The sequence below is a fragment of the Larus michahellis genome, chromosome 1 (assembly GCF_964199755.1).
Source record: "Larus michahellis chromosome 1, bLarMic1.1, whole genome shotgun sequence".
Classification (NCBI taxonomy): Eukaryota; Metazoa; Chordata; class Aves; order Charadriiformes; family Laridae; genus Larus; species Larus michahellis.
The window spans coordinates 96,887,243-96,910,646 of NC_133896.1; the positions used below are offsets into that span (position 1 = coordinate 96,887,243).

The following is a 23,404-nucleotide window of genomic DNA, read 5'->3' on the forward strand; positions in this document are numbered from 1 at the left end:
CCTGCAGAGTGCAATCTCTCATGCGTGGCTGCCGCTGACTGATTTAAACCCATACCACTATCGGATTTGATGGGAAAGCACAAAAGTGTGTTATTTTATTTCCTTGGGTATTGTTGCTACCTCTTTCTCCTAGAAATGACTTGCAATTATTGTAAAAATACAGTCTGATTTCTTGTCTGCAGAAGAATTGTTGTTTGATGCAATTGACAAACAAAGGCTCCAAAGATGGTCTAGTTATGGTTTAATAGCTGTATTTTGAAATGCAATTGATCTGGTATATTGAGACAATTATAGAAATGTAATAAAATGTCAAGGGAGGAGTTGCTTTTTCTTTGGTATATTTATTCTCGTGGGAGAGATCCTGTGTCCCACAGACAAGATCAAAAGTCAGAAACAGTTTTATTTATGAATTTCTGTTTGTTTTCTGTAGAATGTTGTGAGTCGCCTTGCTGCTGTGTGCTTCAGCTTTTTGTTCTGTTTCCTCACAATTTTCATAGTTTTCTGCAGTTTACGATCCCTGCAAGGGACTGCATGCACTCTATTAGGATTATTCAGATGAGAGAGGCTTGCAGGATGAGGCCATACTATGTGTTATCGTGTCAATGCTGTTACTGCTTAATCCTGTAAACACTTTACATTTGAATACATAATAATGATATGATTGCTGTTTGTAGGGTATTTTCTATTTTCCTTGTATATCTGTCCAGAGTACTTTTTGGCTGAGTCGTATCAGAATAAAAGTCTCTTCTGCTGAGCTAGCTCGCGCCAGAATAATGGGAGGACAGGCTTATCCTGCGCTTCCTGAGCAGAGCATTGCCTAAGCCACGGGAACAGCAGAAGCTTGAGTACACCAGTATTTAACACCCGAGGTGGAAATTTACCATCGCAGTGGTGTTCTTATTACGTGAATATTTCAACACAAAATTATTATTGGCTTCTACTAAGTATTATCCTTTAACTTTTTATGAACTTCCATCACGGGGCACACCGGAGAAGGTATCTAATATTTGTAATGTTCAGAGTATAGCATTTTGCTGAAAGAAGGAGTGGGAAAAGTGAAGTTGCGAGTTTAACATCTGCAGATACTACCTAGTGAGCACCTATTTGTGTTTGTTTCATTTCTCTTTTTGGTTTCTCTTTTCTTCTAGAGAGATTTACCCCTGTAATACTGATGTGATATACAGGTAGGAAATGTGTATTTTCCAGGTCTGGGCATTATGCTTCAAGAAACAATGCTAAGTAATTAACAGTATTTTCCTGCTCTGGTAACCCTTACTCTTTCTCTGCAGCTTTTTGTGTACCCAGCTGCAGTGTTTGTAGATGTTATCTTCATATCCTTTTCCCAGTTTCACTGAGTTTTGACAGCATAGGGTTTGAAGAAATAGATCAGAATTGTTTCCGAGCTGCAGATTACTTTCAAGATTTACACAGCCAAATTCTGCAGTGACATACACATCATAACAGATAGTTAGCAAAGCAAGGAGATGTCCTCTGAGCAACCGTCCAAAATTGCTACTAGCTAGCAAAATCACAGGTTAAAGGAAGAACAATTTACTGGAGTAAATACAAATTTAGAAGCTAGGTTGTTCCAGCTTAAAGAATATCTGCATCGCTTCTCTTGTTTAGGACCACAGAACTGCAGCAAGGAGCTTTCACCTGGGATTCACTTTTGAGGAGCCATTTGTTCTGCCTGCTTCTTCAGGGAGATTTAGAACAACTCTGTTAACGGGCTTGTTGCTTTTTTCCTCATTCCCTTCCACATCTTTTCAAAGGGAGGAAAGAAGTGTCAATGGAGAGGGAACGGAGAAACAGACTTGAGACATGGAAGTTATGAGGCTGCGTAGCCTGTATATTTCTGTTTATTATCAAGGTGCCTGTCCAGATTTCCCAGACTATCAGCTAGATGTTATGGGGAGTCTTAGTCACATTGCATCTGTAAGAGTGGGCAGTCTAAATCTCAGGCAAGTGTTTCAGCATTTGGCCTGTTAGCAAGAGCTGCCTGCTTTTTCTAATTAGAAATTGAAATTGTGTATATCAGCTTCCTAGGAAAACATTGAAAACAGGTAGTTTTTTTGTGAAGGGAGCATTTCATTTAGGCAATAATATTTCTTAAGCAATAGTTAAATTAAGTGTTTGAAGATTAAATTTTTCCTTTTCACCATTATCAGAACAGCCGGATCCTAAAACTGACTTAAGACAAAATGACTGAATGTGGACATATTTCTGCCAAGTCTAATGTACTAAGCTTTTAAAGATGGATGATACTCTTTGTGTGAATTTAAGACATATTCTTAATCAAGTGGTTTAATTTTATTTAAGTTAGGCAGAATATGTCTCTCTCAAATTCTCTTACATTTTCTAGCGGGTATGTAATAGGTTTCAAACCTTTTTGCAGTGTGAATCTCATGTGCCACATTCAGATACGCTCACCTATGAGAGAAAGTCTGTAATTTCTTTTCTTCATCTGAAGTTGTTCCTAGTGGAATGACGGTAGTAGAGCTTCCATCATTTTCGTCCATTTGTAGTATCAGAACCTAACAGCAAATGTGCACGGCTGTGAAGACATTTCATCACAGCGGGGTTTTCTGAAAAGAATCTGAGTACACTTCACCAGCATCCTGGCATCTTCCTGGTACATAAACAGACAGCATCAGGGAAATTTGACTTTCACATGACTCCTTACTACTCGGTTGCAAATTTTGCTCATCAGTGGGTCAATTCAGCAGTCGTCTGATATAAATTCCTTGCTGAGCTGGGGCCTGAGAGAGGGGCAGGTTGTAGCTGCTTTTTCCATTACTAGAAAGGGGAAGAATAGTTCCTTCTCAAAAGCAAACTGTTTTGATGAGAGCTAGAGGGGGAGTCGAGCTATGGATACACGTGGGAGAAAGTTGGAGAATAGCATTTTGGTACGGATGAAGAGAGGTGCTTGCAGAAACTCTCCCAAACCAGGACAGCTTTTCCTCGTTCATATAAGTAGATTCGGTTACTCATCTTTCGGCATGTTAAATACTACTATGTATTGAGCAGAGAAACCTGCAGTCAATCCTGTAAAAGCTTTAACAAATCAATATTTGTCCATTGCTTCTCCTGTTTCCTACTCATCCCCTTATATTTTCCTGTTTACTCTTGTCCTTCCCCCATACGTTTTCTTCTCTAATGTTTCCTTCCCTCACTGTTTTCATTCTTTCTTTGTTTCCTGTTTCTCAGTAGCTCTGCCCTTTTGTGCCTAAAGCACTAAATTTCATGGTCTGTCCTTATGCAAGCAAAACGTCTGTTGAAGTCAGTCAAGCCAGGCTTTATCTTCCCCTGTTTTGGCCTTTGCTTGTTGTCAGGTAGTTACATTATATCCATAGCAAACTATCTGCATTTTGGGACATAGGCTTCAGCCAACATAAGGCCATTTATTTTACATTTACTTGTAGAATGAGTCTGCTTACTTCCAGTTCCCCATTTGGAAGCTTGTTAGGAGTGTGCATGCTGCTATAACATGCAAATTCTAATGAGTAGGTGGAGAATAAGTATTTTTTTGTCTGATAGGTTAGTATTTTTATTTTACCCATTTAAAGACAAAGATGGGAATCTGCTTGTTTAATGTTCAGTAAGATCTCAGTGTTGAGTGTCCAGGGGATATGAAGTGCTTAAAATAAAGTAAGTTGGGAGCTGAGGAGATAATTATATATGAGAAGAAATACTGGGAAGGGCAGGGAATGCAAATGAAGGCAGGCCAAGATAGATTCAGTGACACAGGATAACTCGCCATTTACCCCTCCCTCAAACACACAGACAATAACCCTCAATAAACCTCCTTGAGTTAATGAACATTTTGCTGCATATAAAATGTTGATGCAAGTGATCATGACTTCTACTGGATGTCTGAGTGTCTGAGCCCACCCTTGTTCTTTGGAGTTCCAACCTACGCTTTTTTGTGTTGGGTAGAACGTAGGAAATGTTAGTTCATTGGAGAAAGAAGGGGTTTTTTTGGATAAGGTTTTCCTGTTAAGGTTATTTCCTTCTGCAGTGAAATGAAACATACGGCCTTTTTACACAAAGAGTGTAAACAGTGAGTGTCAGGTCACTGTAAGAGATAGTCCAAACCAATGTGCAGTTGTCCATAATGAGTCCTGTGCTCCATTTCTCCCTTTCCTGAACCAAAAAATTGCCACCTTCTCTATTAGAAGATCATAAATCGGAGAATGTCTGTGTCTGAGGCAGGGTTCTCAGCGTGCTGTCAGAAATCCAAAGACCCTATTCTAACTGGCTTTTGAAATATAGCTAGTTAGCTCTACAGGGTACGTGGCCTACCAGAAAAACAAAAAACAACAAACCCTCACAACAAAAAAAAAAAACAAGCAGAAAGCAAAAACATGAATACAGAAAGACTAAGATAATGTTCTGAGTTCTTCCACCGCTGTCCCTCCAGACCATGGAAAGATGACTGCCTTACATTTTCTGGTTCCTCTGCGTTCTGCAGTGGAGAATGATGTTACATAGTTATCACTGTAAAGCTCTTCCTAACAGTTAACAATAAAAGTACAGGTATATTTTGACTTGCAGCTATAACCTCAAAGATTTTTCAGTTTGCATCTCTGATGTGCTGTTAGTCTGTAGCAGAATGCTTATGGATGAAGGTGCACTACCCTCTTTCCCTTAGCATCCACTGCTGGAAGTGGGACTCACGCTTCTCAGTTAAACGAATTTTTGTCTGCCCCAGTTGGCCTGTTCTTCTGCATGTCAGATCCATTGCATTTTTGATGCAATAGCTTGTGGTGCTTTAAGGACATAGCATAGCTACTACATGCCTTTGAGTTAACAAATTTTAATTTAAATCACATAGGAAAATGAGAAATGGTTTCTGCTGTGTTTGGAATGACTAGTAGCTTTACAGCCATCAAACTCAGCTTGGAATGCCAGTTGACCCTTCCACTTTGTGTGCTGACTGGTGACTATAAATGAGAAGTCTTTCCACCCCTGCCATGAGGTTATGAGACATGGCTATGTAGTAATTAATGCCACTGTATCATTTTTAACTGCTACAGAAATACAGTATCAGATGCTCAGATGGCATCAATTGGCTTAGCTCCACTGAAGGCAACAAAATGCGATGCCAGCTTATACCAGCTGAGGATCTGGCCCACAGTTAAAAGAAAAAAAGGGAACGGCTGCCAATATGGCAGGGAACATATTGAGATTTATGGTAGTGCCTTAATCAGTAAAAAGTTTTGCTTGAAGTGGTTGTCTCTCTGCACATTCACATAAAGTCATTTGAGCTGGAGACATACGAAGCTCTAACACGACCTGTGTGGGCACATTCTCACTCTTGCACTCTCTTCCACATTCTGTGCTCTTAATCTCAGCTCACTCCCCTTCTAGTTGGCGATCTCTCCTCACAGGTCTACCAGAGATTCAGGGCCGTACTTTTTTTTTTAAACATAGTTTTAATTTGGATTACTTGTATTTCTAGTGTTGCTTTCTTAATCATACGTAAGAATGGGGGAAATTTCACACGTTGCTTTTGAAACTCTTATCTACGTGTCCTATTTGCATTCAAGTATTATATTAATCTTGATAAGAATAAGAAAATCCAGTTTGCTGCCTTTGTATTCAAATATATAGGTAATTTTTTACTTGGAGATAAGGTGACTGTAGCTAACTTAATGCTTGTAAATTTTTATCTGCTATAAATTTGATTGAATAACTTGATGGATAGAAATTCTCCTCTCTGTATTACAAAGTTAGTGAATGAAATACTTATTAAAGATGAAGTGGCTGTAGAATCTCCACAACTTTTTTCTCCTTCAGTAATATAGCTATTGTAGTGTTTGGTTTATAATGAGTGCTGTTTCTAAACTTGCGAGCCATTCCCAGTTCTGATATCTTCGATTTGATTGTTAGTAATGTCCAGAGAAAATAATCTTTTGGGCCTGGCCTGGCAGTTTCCATGCTTGGTCCCATCTTGATGATTTGAGAAACTCTGTGGTCCATTCTTGTAATATGAAGTTGAGGAAAAAGCTCTCTTCAGCTCTAAAACACCTGCCTAAAAAATGTAACTGACTGATTGATGACTTGGAATTTGGCTTACAGTATATACGTCCAGCCACTTTTGGATTATACCCTAGTAGTACATATTTAAGCAAGGTAAACTTTCAGAAGTATTTGAATATCTAAAGCCTGCAAAGTGTGTTGAGTTTTAAACATGCTCTCCTCTTTGCTCTAAATTTGCTCTCCTGTGCTCTAAAAGTACAGAAAAATAAACTGATCATTAAAACATCTCCAGATACAAAACTCAGCTGCAGTTTTTAAGAAGTTTCAAAGGATGTTTTGAATGACACTTACTCTCTTACCATGATATATTTTCCTGCACTTCAAAGTAAGACTGAGTCTTCTGTGGCATCTGTATCATGTAGGTGCTGAAAAGAATGTCGGGGAGGCAGGACACAATGTTCATCTCTTTTTCTCTTAGTTTCCTAATTATTGTATGTTTCAAAGAATGCAGTGATACAGCAGAATGCAGCTGAAAGATGGTTGCCTGTTTTAGGAAAAAATACAGGACACAGCCCATCTCTTACCGAGCTCCATGAAAAGATTTGTGTTTCAACCAACAGTTGCAAGTTTAAACCTAAAGCATATGTAGTATCTTCAAATCCGGTATGCTAGAGGTATGATAATTGTAGTTGATTCACTTAAACAGTACATATAAATACTTGAGAATATTTTGAAGAAAGGTATGTATTAAAATATTGCAACAAATATTTAAAGTAATGCTTATTTCTATATTCTTGTTGTGTTTTTTTTAGAAATTCCATAAATTTTATGAATTTCCAAATGATAATATATTTTTTAAAGAACCTTAGAATGGTTTTACAAAGTGTCTTTAGCCCCATTTGATAGATGGTGAAACTGAAACACAGAACAGTTAAGTAACTTTCTGAAGGTTGTAGGATAATTCACTGCTAAGCTAGGGATAGATTATTTCTTGGCATTGAGTGTTTCATGCACTATTCCACTGCTTCTATGTGTTAAAGGATGCTACATTACCTTTATGATACAGTTTAAAGAAGGAACCCATGGTTTTTCAGTGGTCTCATGTTTACAGGTCTCTTGAAAAAGCACTTCTTTTGCCGAACGTCTTCATTTTCTATCCTGACCTTTGGTCAAAATTAAGTTTTTATACACACATACCACGCAGTAGAAGGAAAGACTGAATACACCATCTTTGACTTGCCTGGGATTGCAGTCAAAACCAGAGGGCAAAATCTGGCTAAGGAATATTGAGCTGAAATTCATATAAATGTACTTCAGCTCTCCAAATACTGTTTCCTGTATATTGGACCTGAACAGAAGGTTAGTAGGAGATGGATGTCCCTAGTTATAAATAATTGTGACAACAACTATCAGTACAGTGCACTTGAAAGAACAGTTAAGTCTTGCTGCAAAATGCATCCTAACTACAAAAATGACAGCCTGCATGGTGCTGTGGATGGAGGGCAGCTTGTAGTGCTATTCAGAATAACAATATTTGCTTGTATCTACTTAGAATATCCCAGAGCTTTGTAAATATCTCCTAGAAAGTAATCTGACGTTTCTTACTCTGGTATTATTTAGGAGTGCAAGACGACATAGTTTTTAAGAAATCTGAAGTCAGGTTATAGTACTTTTGGGGCAGGATGTATAATTGATATTTTTTTTAAATTGCAATAGCTTTTACCTTACAGCAGAGTGTTGATGGTGCACTTTGTGGTCTGGCTGGCACCAGTGAAGACTATGGTTAATCCAGTTTCTTATTTTACAGAAGCCACTGCAGAAAAGGATACATTCTTCTTTCAGACTCTTCTAAACTTTGCTTGAGGTGTACACACTTGATGTCATTTGAAGGGAACTCTCAATTTACAGAGAGGGTAACTTCACCCTAAGATTGTTGCCAAAATAGTGAGTCCTGGCCTGTTCCACAATATCTAGGATCCTTACTTAGCCTTTTGAATCACAGTTGTCATTAAACTCCATCGCACGCTGCGTACTTTCTGTTCTTGGACAACCTAAGAAATGTCTTTGCCTGCCACTTAGTCACTGGCAACTGTGGAGACAAATCTGAGCTGCGTTTCCCTTAGAGTCCTTCCTAAATATTCTCACCATTCTCTTGCCAGTGTTAGCCTTAAGGGAGACGTTCTCCAGCAAAAGGAAAGACATGGTCTCTTCTACCAATGGAGGCCTTATTATTACTTTGGGTGACAAGTAGCATTGTGTGTATATATTGCTAGGGTACTTGTCACCTTTGGTCCTCCTAGCTGAATAGATCTACATGTTGAGCAATGGAACGAATAGGCAGTGTCTTTTGAGATTTTAATTCTCTTTTAGATGGGGTGAATTTCTGTTGTTACCATCTCTTAACTAAAGGGTCACATTTAACTGCCAGGTAATGGGATGCACTGTGTATTGTCAGCACAATTCCTGTACTGTGTTGTCAATAGGCACTTCATACTTCCACATCCGTAGAACTGGAGGTGCATTAAGGGGAATCAAAGCTTGTCCATATCTGTTAGCTGCAGATGCTATATCATCTTGGGCACAGAGAGAGGAGGATGTACCCTGCCCTTGACACAGAGAAAAGTGAAGTAACTTGTGTTACTGTCTCAAGATCTTGGAACCAATCACACAAATAAAGCTGAAGTGGAGGCCAGTAAAATGTCTTCCTGGAGCTTCGTTACTGTGTATGCTTTATGAAGTCTATGCAGAAAAAATAGGTAAGAAGCTTTACTGCTGCAGACATCTTCTGCCAAAAGAATTGGTCTATCAAATGAAGAAAGTAGCCTAAAAACAGCTGGGAAATGAGCCTGTGTTGAACACTTATATAGAATTTATATCCTTTTACTCTCTAGCCTCTTGCCTTTACTAGAATTGTCCATCGTTAATCAGATGGAAAATAAACTTAAGTTCTAGTTCATGACCTAGCCTTCTAGTCGAGCACCTCATACTCTCACTGTTGAGGCACAGCTCTGACAGTAGATAAACCAAAGCTCAATCATGTTGGCCTTTTTCTGTTGGTGGATTTTTAGCAGCGAAGAGAGACTGTTTGGGTTATTTAATGCCCTTTCTACTACATCCCTGACAACACTCAGGACACTGTAATTATTCTTCGCTGGAGAAGCTCTGATGGTTTGGGATGCTGCATCCTTCACTACTAGGAGATTCTGGGTCAAAAGATCTACTGGATAAAAGTGTAAGGTAAGGTAGCACGTGAAAGCTTGCTAGACAGAGCTGACATTTTTGTCTCTCAGTTGCACAGGTGTCACTGGACCACCAAATGACAAAAACATAATAATGACTAATTCCAGTTCAGGTTTTGATGAGAACATCAAAACACTTAATGCTGGATTACACACCTCTGGACTTTACAATATTCAACTAGTGCCTAACCCATGGCAATACTATCCACAATAATTACATGCTACCACCAGCATCTTGAGGATCAGTTTAGGAAGACGGCAGTCGCTTTGCCCAGAGAAATTTAGATTAGATGCAAAATTGGATTTTTCATAAGGCCTTGTTTTTACCTAGCTACGAATGTTTCCTTAGCACAAGTGAAAACTTTACACATTTTAGCTCAAACTGTACTCTACTAAGCCTCCCACATTTATACCCATCTTCTTGGCAGTCATCCCAAAATATGTTTGGGTTGAGGCATTACACATTACATTTGGTGAAGCTTTAGCATTCCCTGTTGCTCACATCAATCCTTATTTCTGTTTGCTCTTGTAATTTACAGTTAATGAAAATTCTAAGTTTACCTTTGTTTTTGTTGGCGTCTGTACAAGAGAACCCTTTAGCCTTTTCAGCCTCCCATCCAAATGGAAAGCTGAATCCAAAAGGGAAGGTAAAACCTATCTGAGCAGTTTCATCTTAGAGAGAAGCCCTTAGCACGCATGTCAGCGTTATAACATTTCTGAACTAACAGTGAAAGAGCCTTGCTCAAGGCTTGACCCGTGCCTGCTTTTGTGAGTAGGCTTGTAAGTAGCAGGTAGACACCAGACTAGTAGTTGATCATAACATCAGAGCGCCAGATCTTAATCGCCATCTGGTTAATGACCTTAACCAGTTCCCGCTCCCTTGCAATTCAAGCAAGATTCTGCCTGAAATTAACAGGAATTTGCCTGATTATCAGTGTGGGAATGTGGCTAATAACAAACTCGTACTGATGACCTTAACACAGCGTAGGCAATATTGACAAAACAAACCATTCTGGACTTAGAACAGTCTTTTCTAGCAAGCCTGTTAAAAATTGCCTCACAGATTTTCAGTTCAGGAAATACTTTTTCTGTTTACCTACGGTACCACCTATGCACTGAGCTGTGTACGTACCAGATCAGAATGTTAATCAATGGGCTGTAAACAGATGGTACATATATAATTTCTGGACATACACAAAATTTGATAATTTATATTATGCTTGTAAAGACACTTACTAGACAGACGGTTTTGAGCATTAAAAATTCTTATGCAGCTACAGAATTTATTTTAAAAATAAACTTTAAAATGCACCCTTTTCATTTATTTTTGGTGCTTATTACACATTCTGAATCATTGTGTGTTCTGAAACATTACCTCTTACATTAACAAAATATTTTGCAGGTGAGAAATACTGACAAATTTAGAAAAACGTGCAACCCAGAATTATAATACAGTTGCATATTTCCGAAAAAAGTGGGTCTTCATTAAAGGCAAGCCTGACCAAGCCTTCCTGCATCTGCTTCCAGTGCTACGTACAAGCTGTTTTTCTCATGTCATTAAAGTGTCGCTTTATCAGTAGGAATTCTGATCGCATTTTAAAACTTCATTTAGCTGCTTTCTGGTTCTTCTTGCGTTTCCATTGCAGAGGCTGTGCGGTCTGACGAGCTGGAGGACAAGGCATGGGAGAAAAGCACTGTTTGCACCTGTTTAAAATCTCCAGTGCTTTGTGTGGTTCCTGGGCAACAGGCAGGAATCCTGAAAAGCTAGGCTGCACTTGCTCAATTGTTGCTGGCAGCTGTGACTTTGAGAGAGCACACAGCAGCTCGTTAGCAGGTTGCTTGTGTTATGTGACATGCACTGAGCATGGCAAACTCTGAGCTGAGCTCTCTGCCTTTGCTGCCTACAACCGAGGCTGGGTTGCCTGGGGTCGCAGACTTGGCTAAGGAAAGCATTATACAGATGTAAGGTGAGTTCCTCACTGGAAACGGGGCAGGGAGGTGAGGCAAGTAGGTATGAATCAGTGTTCGCTGCTTAGAAAAGGGGAACATAAGCATAGGTTCTCTGCGCTAATGGGTGCTATTTTGCTCTGGCAATTGTGTTCTTTCAGAGTATATTTGCAATGGCGCAACATACAAATGGAGGGGATAACATGGATTTGAGTGTGACTCTGTGTGTATGTGTGCGTGCACGCACGCGCACACATGATATGGTCATTGCAGTGTGGAAATACAAGATGACTTCATGGGATAATTTTAAATTTTATTATAAGCTTGGATTTCTGGGTCTTGTTGTTTACTTTGAGGGATCAGAATCAAATCAATCTTTGCAACCTTGATCTTGGCCTATTTAGGCAGCATCCAAGCAGCAGATGCAGTCACACTGCAAGTCTGACTGGCAAATTGAGACCATTTCACCTTCATATCAACTCAGTTTGTGCCTCTTGGCTCAGATTAGGCATCTCTTGACTCTTCTAAAAGGGAGTTAGTATGCAATGAATCTGTTTAAACAAACTGCAAAGCTACAGCATTGTTATGATCTGTTGAAATCTTCATCATGAGGCAGGAACAGATCTGCCATTGTCTTAAGATCTGTTTACGCTCTATACTGGTTTAGCCCAGGAGTAATCTATAGACCGGTCTCTTCCTCATATTTGTATCAGAGATCTCTTTTTTCTTTAGACACGCAACACAAATATTGACAGTGGAAGTCATTAACCCAAGATGAAGAAAAAGCAGAAGGAAATCTGCCTACTAAGCAAATTACATACACTCACGAAAGTAAAGTCCATCAAAGGCTGTTTCACATAAAGACAGGAATATATCCACTTGTTCAGGAAATCCCTAGCCAGTGGTTTGCCAGCAACTGGAAAGATTTAATGGAGAGCAACAAGACTCGTCATTTGCCCTGCCCACTGATTCAGTAAGTAACTGCCCTGGCTAGTGTCAGGGATGTGCTGTTGAGCCTGTGCAGCTGTCTGCATGGTCTGCAATGGGATGGGATGTGGATATGGTAAATTTTCAGTTGAATCATGCTCCAGATACATGTTCTGGTGCTTATCTATTGTTGTTGACTTCTTTAGCTGAATAAAAGAAAGCGCTAGTGGTCAGGTACTGAAGGTAAACGTGATAAAATGAATAGAAACCAGAGTATGACATAATCTTGTACATTGAGCAAGAGACCCTTGATTTATTTTTTGGCCTATACCAGGGCTTTTTGTTTCCTCATCTAGAAAATGGGGATAATTGGTATTTGTATCTCGTATTGCCGTATAAAAGCAGTATATTATAAACTTTCTTTTCATTGTCATCCTGTGTTTATCTGTTGTCACTTCCTTTTCTGTCTTAAACTTGGGTTATACTCTGTCTCACTGTGGAGGGTCTTCTGAATTCATTATCTGACATTACTTTGGCTATGAAATAATAGAAGGGAATAAACTGAGATATGTATGTGGGTCTGTGTGCTTTTTTGCTGTTTTTTGACATGCAGACTGGAAACTGGACCACACAACTTGAAAGCTGACATCACTTTAGTCAGGACTCATAGTTTTTATTTGAGAACAATATACATAGAGTATTATTCTTTAGGAAAGTACTTGTGATGCCTTTGGTTAGGCTTGTTTAGTGCTGTTCTTGATATCTTCTCCTTATTGCAATGAGAGAATTGCAGGGTTCCTCCTCCTGCCGGTACAGGGAACACAGAAATTTGACAAATTCCTCTTAATCCTGCTACACTGTTTTTAAAATTCACAAAAAATGATATCTGTAGGACTTTTTCTGTTAGTTTAGAACATGTTGTTAGCTGGTAATAACAACTGTTCTGTACAGCACACACAAGCCATGGGCTGGATGTTTATGAAACACATGATAATAGGTGTTGTGTTTTTATGTACTGATTCATTTTATGTAGACTGTATAGCACCAAAAACACCCACTCACAAATAAAGTGCAATAGAAAACTGGCATTCAAACGTTAGGGGTATGACTTAAACTCTTGCAACCAAGGACAATAAAGTTGAGACACTCATTCTGTTTATAATCATACTGTTGTCTCAGGTATTCCAGCTCATGTAGTGGAAAGGACAGACCCCACTAAGAGGATTATGTGAGTTGCTACTTGTAGGTACAGTAAGACAGCTGAATATAGTACTGTCAAATTTTAGTGGAGATATGCTTGACAAGAGTCTCTCTTTAATTTCTAACTTGGGACCCCCATGGTTTAATTCATTCTGTAAATTACTCTCACATTTTTAACATGCCCAGGTGCTGACAGTCTGCAAAATAAAATGTCCCCTATCTCAGGATGGCATACTTGCTTTGTTACTATAGAGTATATCTGCATTCATATGCCATGTCAGATCTTTCACCATTTTCCCATGAACAGAACTGTGGAAGGAAGATGTGCTTCTGTGGGAGCCTTGCTATGCAAGGACAGCATGGATTATTCAGAAATATCAGCCAGTCTCCTCTCTCCTAGGCTCCCTGGTCAGAATTCACGGCTACCAGATACACCTTGAACAAGTTAGTCTGACAGTAGACAACTCTGAAGTGGCTGCATTATCTGCTGAAGAACCTGAAGAATGTTCATGACTTTAACTTGAGTCACATCCGAACACCATTTTAGAGGGAGGAGAGGAAAGAAAAAGAAGCCTGTCTTTAGGGGTGTGAGCACAGGCAGAGCCTGTTCTTTCACCCTGGAGTTGCCTGTCTTGTCTGTTTTGGGGGGGAAGGGGGGCTTGTTTTCCACACTGCAGCTTCCACATGTCTAGACAGTGGAAAGTAAAGGCGCTTCAGAGGCTTGCGTTCCTTCTACTCTATAGTTCCACCATTGCAGCAGGTAGTGAGTGACACCTGTTGTTGTGCTTGTGGTCCTTAAGATTACTCAGAGCTTAGTGGAATTCCACCTTTGCGCTTGGATACAATGCTAGCCTTCTTTGACTCTTAACCTTTTGGAGTGGTTTATTATAATACATGTCATGTGGAGCAAGAGGAAAAGCAGAGGGGCCAAAGAAAGAAGTATGTAACATTATTTAATGAAGCTACATTGAAAAATCAACTAGAAGCTGAACTTTGCTTCTGAAGTGCACAGTCCTCCTTTCCTAGGCTTCCCAAGTAGCCACCCTGTTTCACCATTGAACTTCCTTGTCGGTGTTCCAGAGCGCACACAGCACTAGGTAGCATTATTACACCACTATTCATTGTGTGTAGTTATAGGTTGTCTATTCTGCCTAGTCACTGGTGGATCATGTCTTTGAAAGTCCATCAAACATGCCTAACTACACTAACAGTGCTTTAAAAGACAGCATAGTCCAAGGACACATCTGGGCACTGAAATTTCTGTTACAAGACTTGATAAGATGATAACGCTAAATTTACTACCGTTTGCTGTGTTATTGTTCTTCTGCACATTGCTGTTCTGTTATTGATCTGCACAGAAACTGTGTAGTGAGAAGTTCTACTAAGAAACCAGACCCTTAGAAAACAGATTTTCATGGGGTAATTTTCTTCTTCAATAATTGGAGATTACTTTGCCCAGTCTACTTTTGGCTTCAGCTTGCTTTTTTAATCCAAATTCTTTTTGGTGTCAGCTCAACTAAATTGACAATTATCCCAGAGATGGTGAGGCTAATTGTCCTAATTAATACAAGTGGGCCCAGGTGGGGATAGTTAGAGCTTGAGACCAGTCAGGTGGTATGGGCAAGTAGCCCTCCAACATTTGAGAGCCAGTACCATAATGGAGAAGGTGGTGGTACCTAAGATTGTAAGGCTCTTGTGGTAGGTTTTATTTCTTTGATTTCTGCTTGGATTGATGTGTGATGTATGTTTGATGTATGGATTTTTGTGTATTAGAGGTGGTGTGTGAGTGAGGGAGGTGTTACATTAAATAAAAAGCTTCCTTCCAAAGGAAAAGTATTGTCTGTTTACTCCAGCCTTGTAGCTTTTGTTGATCCTGAAACAGTCAGTAGTGTGTTTCTTACTGTATCAGGATGTACTAGATTTGCCTAGCAGATGGAGATTTATGGATTAGCCACCAAGTGAAGAAGTACTTACAAGGGAAAGTTCAGGATCGTGTTGTGTTTCTGCTATGCTGTAGCTCTAAGATGAAAGCTATGATAATACCAACAAGGTGCATGAAGGGAAATGTTTTTTTTTTAACAGGAACTTTTCATGGAAATGGTTAAAGCAAACTTGGAAATCTTTGAATGTGTAGTTTTTGTGTAGAGGATGGCAGAGTATTATGCTCTTCTAACAAGCATCTATCACTTCATCACTGTTTACTCTGCTCCTTGATCATCCTTCTCTATTTCTGAGCTACCTTTATGTCGGTAGCTGTCACTGAAGGCTTCTGCTTGCTCCCTTGCATCTGACAAAGATTCTAAACAGGGCAGATTCTGGTTGTTGACTTTGAGAGTAGATTGTAGCCCAATTTACATAGATAAGATTTGGCGTGCTATCTTATCCCAAGTGTCTGTTCAGTGAAAAACATGCAGTTCTCTGGACCTCCTGTTGTTTTGTTTGCCAGCAACCTGGCAAGCAAAACTCTTTTCACGTCCTGACCTGGCTGAAGGCTATTTGATGGCATAGAAAAAGAGCAAATAAATAGCAGTTACGGTAGTCCAAAAAACATTAATTGGGTAAGGATTTAGACTAACATCCTGCAGTTCACTATCACCTTCAAGAATCCCATTGAACTGTTCTTCTAACCACCGCACCTCTTCTATACCTGTGGGGTAGAGGCTACAATCTTAATTTTTGTCTGTAGGCAAAGGACTTAGCCAAGCCAGGCAAAAAGACTGTTAAAAGACAGGGAATAGGTCAGCCAATGCCTGTATGGTCCTGTAGCCACAAGACAATCTCAGCAATCTGGCTGCAGTATTGTTGTGTGTAACCCATGCTGATGCTAAAAGCAGTAGGAATTGTATACATCTTGCACATCAGTTTCACTGTCTCAAAAAATGAAGAGGTTTTTTTTCTTTTCCCCTTCCTTTGAAGTTTTAAAGCAGAACTTGCTGGTGACCCACTTTTGCTAACAGTTCTCTTAACTAACCCCTGTACTCGCTTATACTTTTTTTTTCTCTTCCACCCACTGTCTGTCTAGCCTGGTTTAAAATTTTTATATATGTACTTTTAAAAAATTGATTAGTTGGAGAGCTGCCCGTTCTTCTGCGCTGTATAATAAGGATTTAAAAACTGCACACTGAATTCTGTATAGTGTAATTAAAACTGACCCAGATTTGGACCTGAGAACACCAGGACTTAGCCAAACTTGCCATGAGCTGAGTTTTGATGGCAGATGGGAGCTAATGAGGACACACTACACTCCAGAATTTCCCAGCTGCTTGGCCCCTTTTTGTACAAACAAGGTTTGGAGTGAAGTCCCAATCCCAAGAGCATGTTCAAGCAAATGTATTGCACCCAGTGTTTTGGGAAACAGGGCAGTACTGTCAGGCAGCTTCAGGAAATTTTTGAGGTGTTATTTCCAAAGAGCTTTTACTGTGTATCCTGGTGTCATGCGTATGCTGTCTTCCAGCTTCTATCTTATCCTAGGCTGAATGTGATCACGTGCTTCAGACTCTGCTTGAATATCTTCCCCCAGTTTCAGTTGGGGGACTTCCACCTTAATTTAATGGAGTGTTAAAATCCCAAAGTACTGGGTCTCCCTTCGATCTGTGGTTCCCTTCAGTGGATTCAATGTCCTGGGACTATTCAGGCAGATGTAATTGAATCAGTTTGAAGCAGCTGTAGCTGGCATGTGGTCTCTCAGATTGCTAACACCTGCTTGGTTGGGGTTTTTTTTTTGTTTGTAACTCACTAGAGTGAAAATAGTGCCAAAACCGGCATTGGTCTTGGAGCTGATAAAGCACTCCAGATCCTATATCCCTTTCCCCTTCTAGCCTAGCCACTTCGTTACTGGTGCCTGCCTGCAGTAACGTTGTTGGTAGTGAGCAGAAATGGGTTTATGCTTCTCCTCGAACTGCTTCCCTCCCCTTCAAGCCAGTGCACTGCCAATACTGACTCTCTTCTTCATAAGCAGTAAGGCTTAATTGTGCTCAGGTGTGCGGCATGTCTGTGCCCTCGTTAGAAAATTGGGCAGCCCACGGTTTGCTGTATCTGATGCGTGCACCAAATCTATCTACTGCTCTAACAGTCTAACTGCTGGCATGGCAAAGTTACTGTTAGTGTCTAATAAATGACAAAGCAGTCCTGGGGTGTTCCATTCCATACTTCCGATCCCTTCCTCTGGTGTCACGTGCATAGATTTTGGTTGCCGTATTGCTACAACAGTCTAAGTTTTAATAGAGTAAGATTTCAGAAAGGACTGAGGGTCACTTGGTTGGCTCCCTGTATCGTATGATTTATCATAATCAAAGTTCAAATTAAATACAATGGTGGACTTGTCACAGTACAGTAACAGTACAGAGTGGTGTGGGTTTTTCAATGTGATATTACAAGATGGCATATTGAAGCTTTTTTTTTAATATATCCCTCCACTGACTTCCCTTTACTTTGTGCATAAAGTTTATGTGCCTCCCTTTTTTGTCCCTCCCTGCCTCAAAGGCTGTATTTAGATTTTTAATTCCAGGTGTTTTCATCCTTGGTGTTCACCTCACACATCGCTTCTTGCTCTTTTCTTTTGCTACTTTAGTTTCTGTTTCATGGACCACAGTTTTCAACTTTGTCTTGAAAGATGCCACTCCACTGTGGGATCCTGATGGTGTATTTCTTGACACAAGAGTAATTATTTTTTTTTATTTTGGCTTTAAATATTTAGGTAGGCTTCAGTATTGTAGAAATCCCTGTATTATCCTATTCCAGTGCCGCTCTTCTTTTTTTTTTTTTCTTTTTTTTTTTTTTCCTCTTTCCTCTCATTTGGTGGGAATTACCACATTATTCCTAGGGCTGAGAGGCCCTTGTCCTCAGCTAATGTACAGGGACTTACTTGCCGCCTGCAAAAGCTTTAAAAACTGCTGTTGTAGGCAATTAAAAGTCAGTTCCACAGAGGGTTCCAGGGGATTCTGAAGCTGTTTCTTTCTCTCCTTTTAACCTATATCTCTTATTTATATCGTATATAAAAAGATTATGTGATTTGCCTGTAGATTTGTGATGTAAGCAAAGTCCCTCCTCCCATGGAATGTTCCATCACTTCTCCAGCCGGTGTGCAGGTCTCTACATTTTGTTGAGCTCGGGCATTTGAAGGGTGTTGCTGAAGGCAACTTCTCTAGGGTCCAAAATACATTTACGATTCAGGGGAAGTGAAATCCCAGTTGAAATGTATAGAATGAATTGTTTCTGCTTTTTCAAGGAGTGCAGTGTAGAGCCGATGCTTCCCTTTTATTTATTTGTTTTTACAGTACAGAAGACTACTGTTTTTACCTCTAAGTTGCATTAAATGTGCTCAGATACAAGTAATACAAGGTAGTTTATCAGGGTGTCTGTGAAAGTGATGCAACTAAACATTTTTATATCTCTCTAATGGAAATACAAAGGAAGATGAAAGCTGGAATTCCAATCAAGCCAGAATTGTTTTTACTAATCCAGTAAGGTGATGTCACCACTTGATTTTTTTTTTTTCTTGTCCTGTTGTGATTTGTAGTGTTTTGTTTGTTTGTTTGTGAGCTTGTTTTGTTTTCTTTCCACCCATGCTCCTGCTTTCCTACTCCTTTCTGGTTAGTCTCTCAAAGCGTCTACCAATAAAAACATCCATTTGTAATGATAGCACTTGCAGCTCTTTGTAGTCTGGAAGTGCTGCAACTACAGATATCATCTACTGAATAAAATGTCAGCCACCAGTTCTAAGAGGGGAGGTTGCTAAGGCTTAAATTAAGAAATGGCTAAGGACTGTGGCTCTCAAACGTTAGGGATATTGTAAAGCATTTTCACCATAAGCAGCAACACTTGTTATGAACTAAATAATGGAAAATAAATACGGAATATTTATCTTTTTCAGATGTTTTGGGTACCCACATTCTTGTTGAGATCAGGAGGAATATGGAAGGGAAACTGTTCTTGAGACCACAGTGAATATAGCACCCATGGATATCTAAATAAAGAGCAATAGCAAATCAGAAAGTGTTGTTTGTATGCAAAAATACTTGTTATTGGGGAGGGGGATGACAAGCAAAGAGTAAGTAAGTAAGTGTCTATCTTAGGATTTCTTGGTGCCATTTGTGGCCAGCCAGAACAAGGAGGCATCTGCCACTGTTATGGTTGTCTTGAAAATAAATATAGTTTTAGGTCAGCGGCAACTGCTAGCTGACATCTCTTATTCCTGGAATGCTTTTTTTCTTGTACTAAAGTTTACTTTAGAAATGTAGGCGCTAAATAATTTTGAATTCTACAGTAAGTACAAGAGGTAGAAGAAAACCAACAGAATTTATGTTCTCCAGAAGTCTATGTGGCATAAGTGAAGAGAAAAATATATAGATGTTCTTTTCAGTTTGATAACATCGTGGCTATATGAGTTGTGATTTAAGTAGTGTTTATAGTGCTGAACCATCCTTTTTATACATTTAATTTTAAAGTATCAGTTTAGAGACTCTGTACATCTTTTACTTGGATACAGTTAACTGATCAATTTTATGTGAAGTATGCTAGCTTTTTGTGCACATGGAGTAGAGTACTTTCCAAACTAAGATATATTAGTGACTAGCACAGGAGGGTGACATAAAGCACAACAAAGGAAGTTAATAAATTGATAATGAAGTGGGATTATAAAGTGTTGAGCATGGATATTAGAACCATTTCAGACATACTTTTTAATCACTACCACTCTGCTCTGATTCTGTCTAGTGGCACCACCCTGAAATGTATTGTTGGGTATTTGGGAAAAGACGACTTGACTTGTCAATTACTGGCAAGCATGTCCACATCCTTGACAGAGGCCAAAAGGTTAAAGGAATGACAGAGACGAGATTCTTCTGTTTGCCATGCGGTTGGTCGCTCTAGAAGAGCCTTTAAATAAGTTGACAAAAATATTTGGAAAACTTGCAGTACTGTGTCTGATCTATGAACAAAGCTTTTATTTTCTGGGCTTTTCATTCCATCATTGAATTCATAAACATACAGAATCAAGAAATCGGTGACTGATTTAACCCTAAAGTGAATATAAAAGATACCATATTATGCTTGTAACCAACAAATAAAACTGTGTAAGGGAATCAAATTAATACAAAGTAGAGAGGAGGAAATGCTGAGAAAAAGGGAATCGGCTCTTAATCTTGGAGTATTTGCAAGAGGGAATCCCAGCCCAGTTCTTTCTGTCAGCCAGGCGGTTTCTTGAAAAAAGTGTAACTTTTCTGGTGTGGTGCACGTAACTCCCGGCCGCTTCCAGAAGCTTCAGTTTTTGCTTTTCCCAAAATTCCGTGCTCGACAACTGGACAGAAGGCTACGCTGAATTAAGCTTTATTGTTCTGGTGTTCTCCATCCATTTGCAATGCACGTAATCAGGAATTCAGCTATGTCCCAAGAAACCTGTTTAACCTAATGAGAGCGAATGGCAATGGGTGTTCCTTACTCGGGACAGCAGTGCCAGCGTTTCTGCTTAATTGGGACATATTTGGCTGGTTCCAGTGCTTCAAGTGGTTTTTAAACAGGTGTTTAATGGGTGTGGAATTCTGAACTCTGCCCTTTTGATACAGAAGTTGCCAAATAAAGATTAAGAGAAGTTAAATGATCTAATGCAGAATAAATAATTTTTATCTTTGTATATTTATTCAGCGTAATTTTTAGTTTAACTTTTAAGTCGCGGGCGGGAGGGGAGGTGTTTCTTCTCATAATTGAGAAAGTCCATTAAATAGAACAACAGGATGTCTAACAGGGTGTCCTAATTAAAATTACCCTGTAATTTGAACAAAACGTTCATTTGTATGTAGCTAAGGTTGACCTAAACCCCATCTAAATCAGGAAAAATTATTATACGATGTTTTTTCTGCTGAAAATGAAACTTAGCATTCTGCCAACAAACAGCATGAATCTGTTATTATACAGTATTCAAGAGTAAGGATTTTCTTTTCAGTGTTAAAAAATAATGTTTTGAGAAAATTTAAAATAGATTTCTCTCCTACCTCCACCCTTTGATAGTATTCATTCATGGTTGCATTTCCGCAGTATTTTGAAAGCAGAGACAATTTTGTTCTGTGCACACTGTAAGCCCATCTGAAGCTTTTGGTTGTGCCTAGTGTTCTGGTGAACTAATAAGCAACTGAGATAGCAGCTGCTTAGCCGGACTGATTGGCTCGGGCTTGACTTTGCTATCTACAACTACACAGTTTCTGACTGGCTTGGAGTGCAAGCCAGGTAATTTTGTTATCTCGGGGAGTGTGGGCCTGCGTGCATAATCTAGGCTGTATACATAACTGGATAGATTTTACTTTTGTGTGTAAAAATGACCTACTCATGCTCTAGCTGTCATGCTTTAAAATGCTGCTGAGGCAATCTGTGTTTAATATAATTTATCAAATCGAAGTGAATGTTTGAAAGAATTTACTAGCTTCAGAAATATTGTTTGCATTTAAAAGGGAATTCTCGGCATCTTTAACTTGACAGGAATGCCCAAGCTGCAACTTGGAGATGTTGCTTCCCAGGCACAAGGTGGTGGAATTTTATTTGGTTCTGCTGACTTTCTGGGCAGATTGAGAAGGGAGAGGATTTTCAAAAGCACTCGGAGGTTGCCTGGAGAAAAGGAGGCTGAGGGGAGATGTTATGCTCTCTACAACTACCGAAAAGGAGGCTGTAGCGAGTTGGGGGTTGGTCTTTTCTCTCAAGTAACAAGTGATGTGATGAGAGGAAACAGCCTCAAGTTGTGCCAGGGGAGGTTTCGACTTGATATTAGGAAAAATTTCTTCACTGAAAGGGTTGTCAAGCATTGGAACAGGCTGCCCAGGAAGATGGTAGACTCACTATTCCTGGAGGTATTTAAAAGACATGTAGATGTGGTGCTTAGGGACATGGTTTAGTGGCGGACTTGTCATTGCCAGGTTTATGGTTGGATTTGATTATCTTAAAGGTCTTTTCCAACCTAAATCATTCTTTGATTCTATTTTCATATCTCAGCTTCAATGGAGTATATAATAACAAAAGAAAAGGAAGGGAAAAATCTCATGAACAATTTGCTTAACCTACTTTTAGCTCCAGCAAGAATTGTTGAAGTGAAGATAAAATTTGAGGCTGGTGTTGTGGTAATGTGCGTTTAAACAAATCAAGAACGCTTGAATAGAAAGTACTCAAATATTGGCATAATTTAAAATTCTTAAATTCTCCTCGTCGTTTTAAAGACTATTAGATCTCATGTAGGCACCAGTTGTAACTTGAAAAGAATAAAATTAATTTAATCAAACTGTTGTGATGATAAGCCAGTGATACTGTCCGAATTAGTTTACGAATAACAGGTATTTGTCAGAGTATTTTATATATGTGTGTGTGTTAGCATGTAGATACACATGTATGCACATTTTCCAAAGGGCCATTATTTTATGTAGAAGCATGACAGTGACACTACAGCAAGAATATATCCATCAGTAGGTTGTACTGTTATCAGGAAGCCAGGTCAAAGCAGTTGAAGGAAAACAGGAGTCTTCTGTTGGGGAAACCAGCAGAGTTACTGTATAGGGGTCACACAACTTGAACACGTATAGATTTGTGTACCAACCTATGCAGCTGACCATGATTGATAGAATAACTGTAGCCATCATTAGATCATATGTAAGACTGGAATGAAGATAATCAGTTGATTGGATGGCATTGCTTCAGATTCACATATGCTGCTATGTAATACTGCATATGAAGGCATTGTTTCATTATTGTTGAAGGGGAAAAAGCCAACAATTCTTGTGTCTGATGTGGTATTCTGCGCTTGAGGCCTGGTTGTAACTTGGGTATAAAAATTCTGACTGCAGTACTGAAAAGGTGGGTGTTGGCTGTGAGCTGATGGAATTGCATGAAGATCAGATGTCCGCACTGACTCTTTCAGTTCTCTCAGTTATTGTAATTTCAAAAGATGATGAATCATCTGTGGATGCTAACTAACTAGTGAAGCTGTTCCTTAGTGATTCCTTCTCCTGAAGAAATTGTAGATAATGGTGCTGGGTGATTCCTTACGGCCATAGGATTTCTTACACATACGGTTTAAAATGTTCCAAATTTTGTTACCCCTAGAGGAGGCAAGCTAAAGGAGGAGATTTGGACTG

At 39.4% G+C, this 23,404-nt stretch overlaps 1 protein-coding gene across 21 annotated transcripts in view; it reads left to right on the forward strand.

Annotated features, from left to right (window-relative positions):
• Positions 1-23,404, forward strand: part of ZBTB20 (zinc finger and BTB domain containing 20) — a 487,918-nt gene that overhangs the window by 99,436 nt on the left and 365,078 nt on the right. Inside the window, exon 1 of one of the 21 annotated variants that reach the window (XM_074594520.1) lies at positions 14,957-14,993. The exons of the other annotated variants lie outside the window; for them this stretch is intronic. The gene's annotated coding sequence lies outside the window, so the exon portion shown is untranslated. Of the gene's footprint in view, positions 1-14,956; positions 14,994-23,404 lie in introns of those variants that run through there. 21 annotated transcript variants of the gene reach the window in all.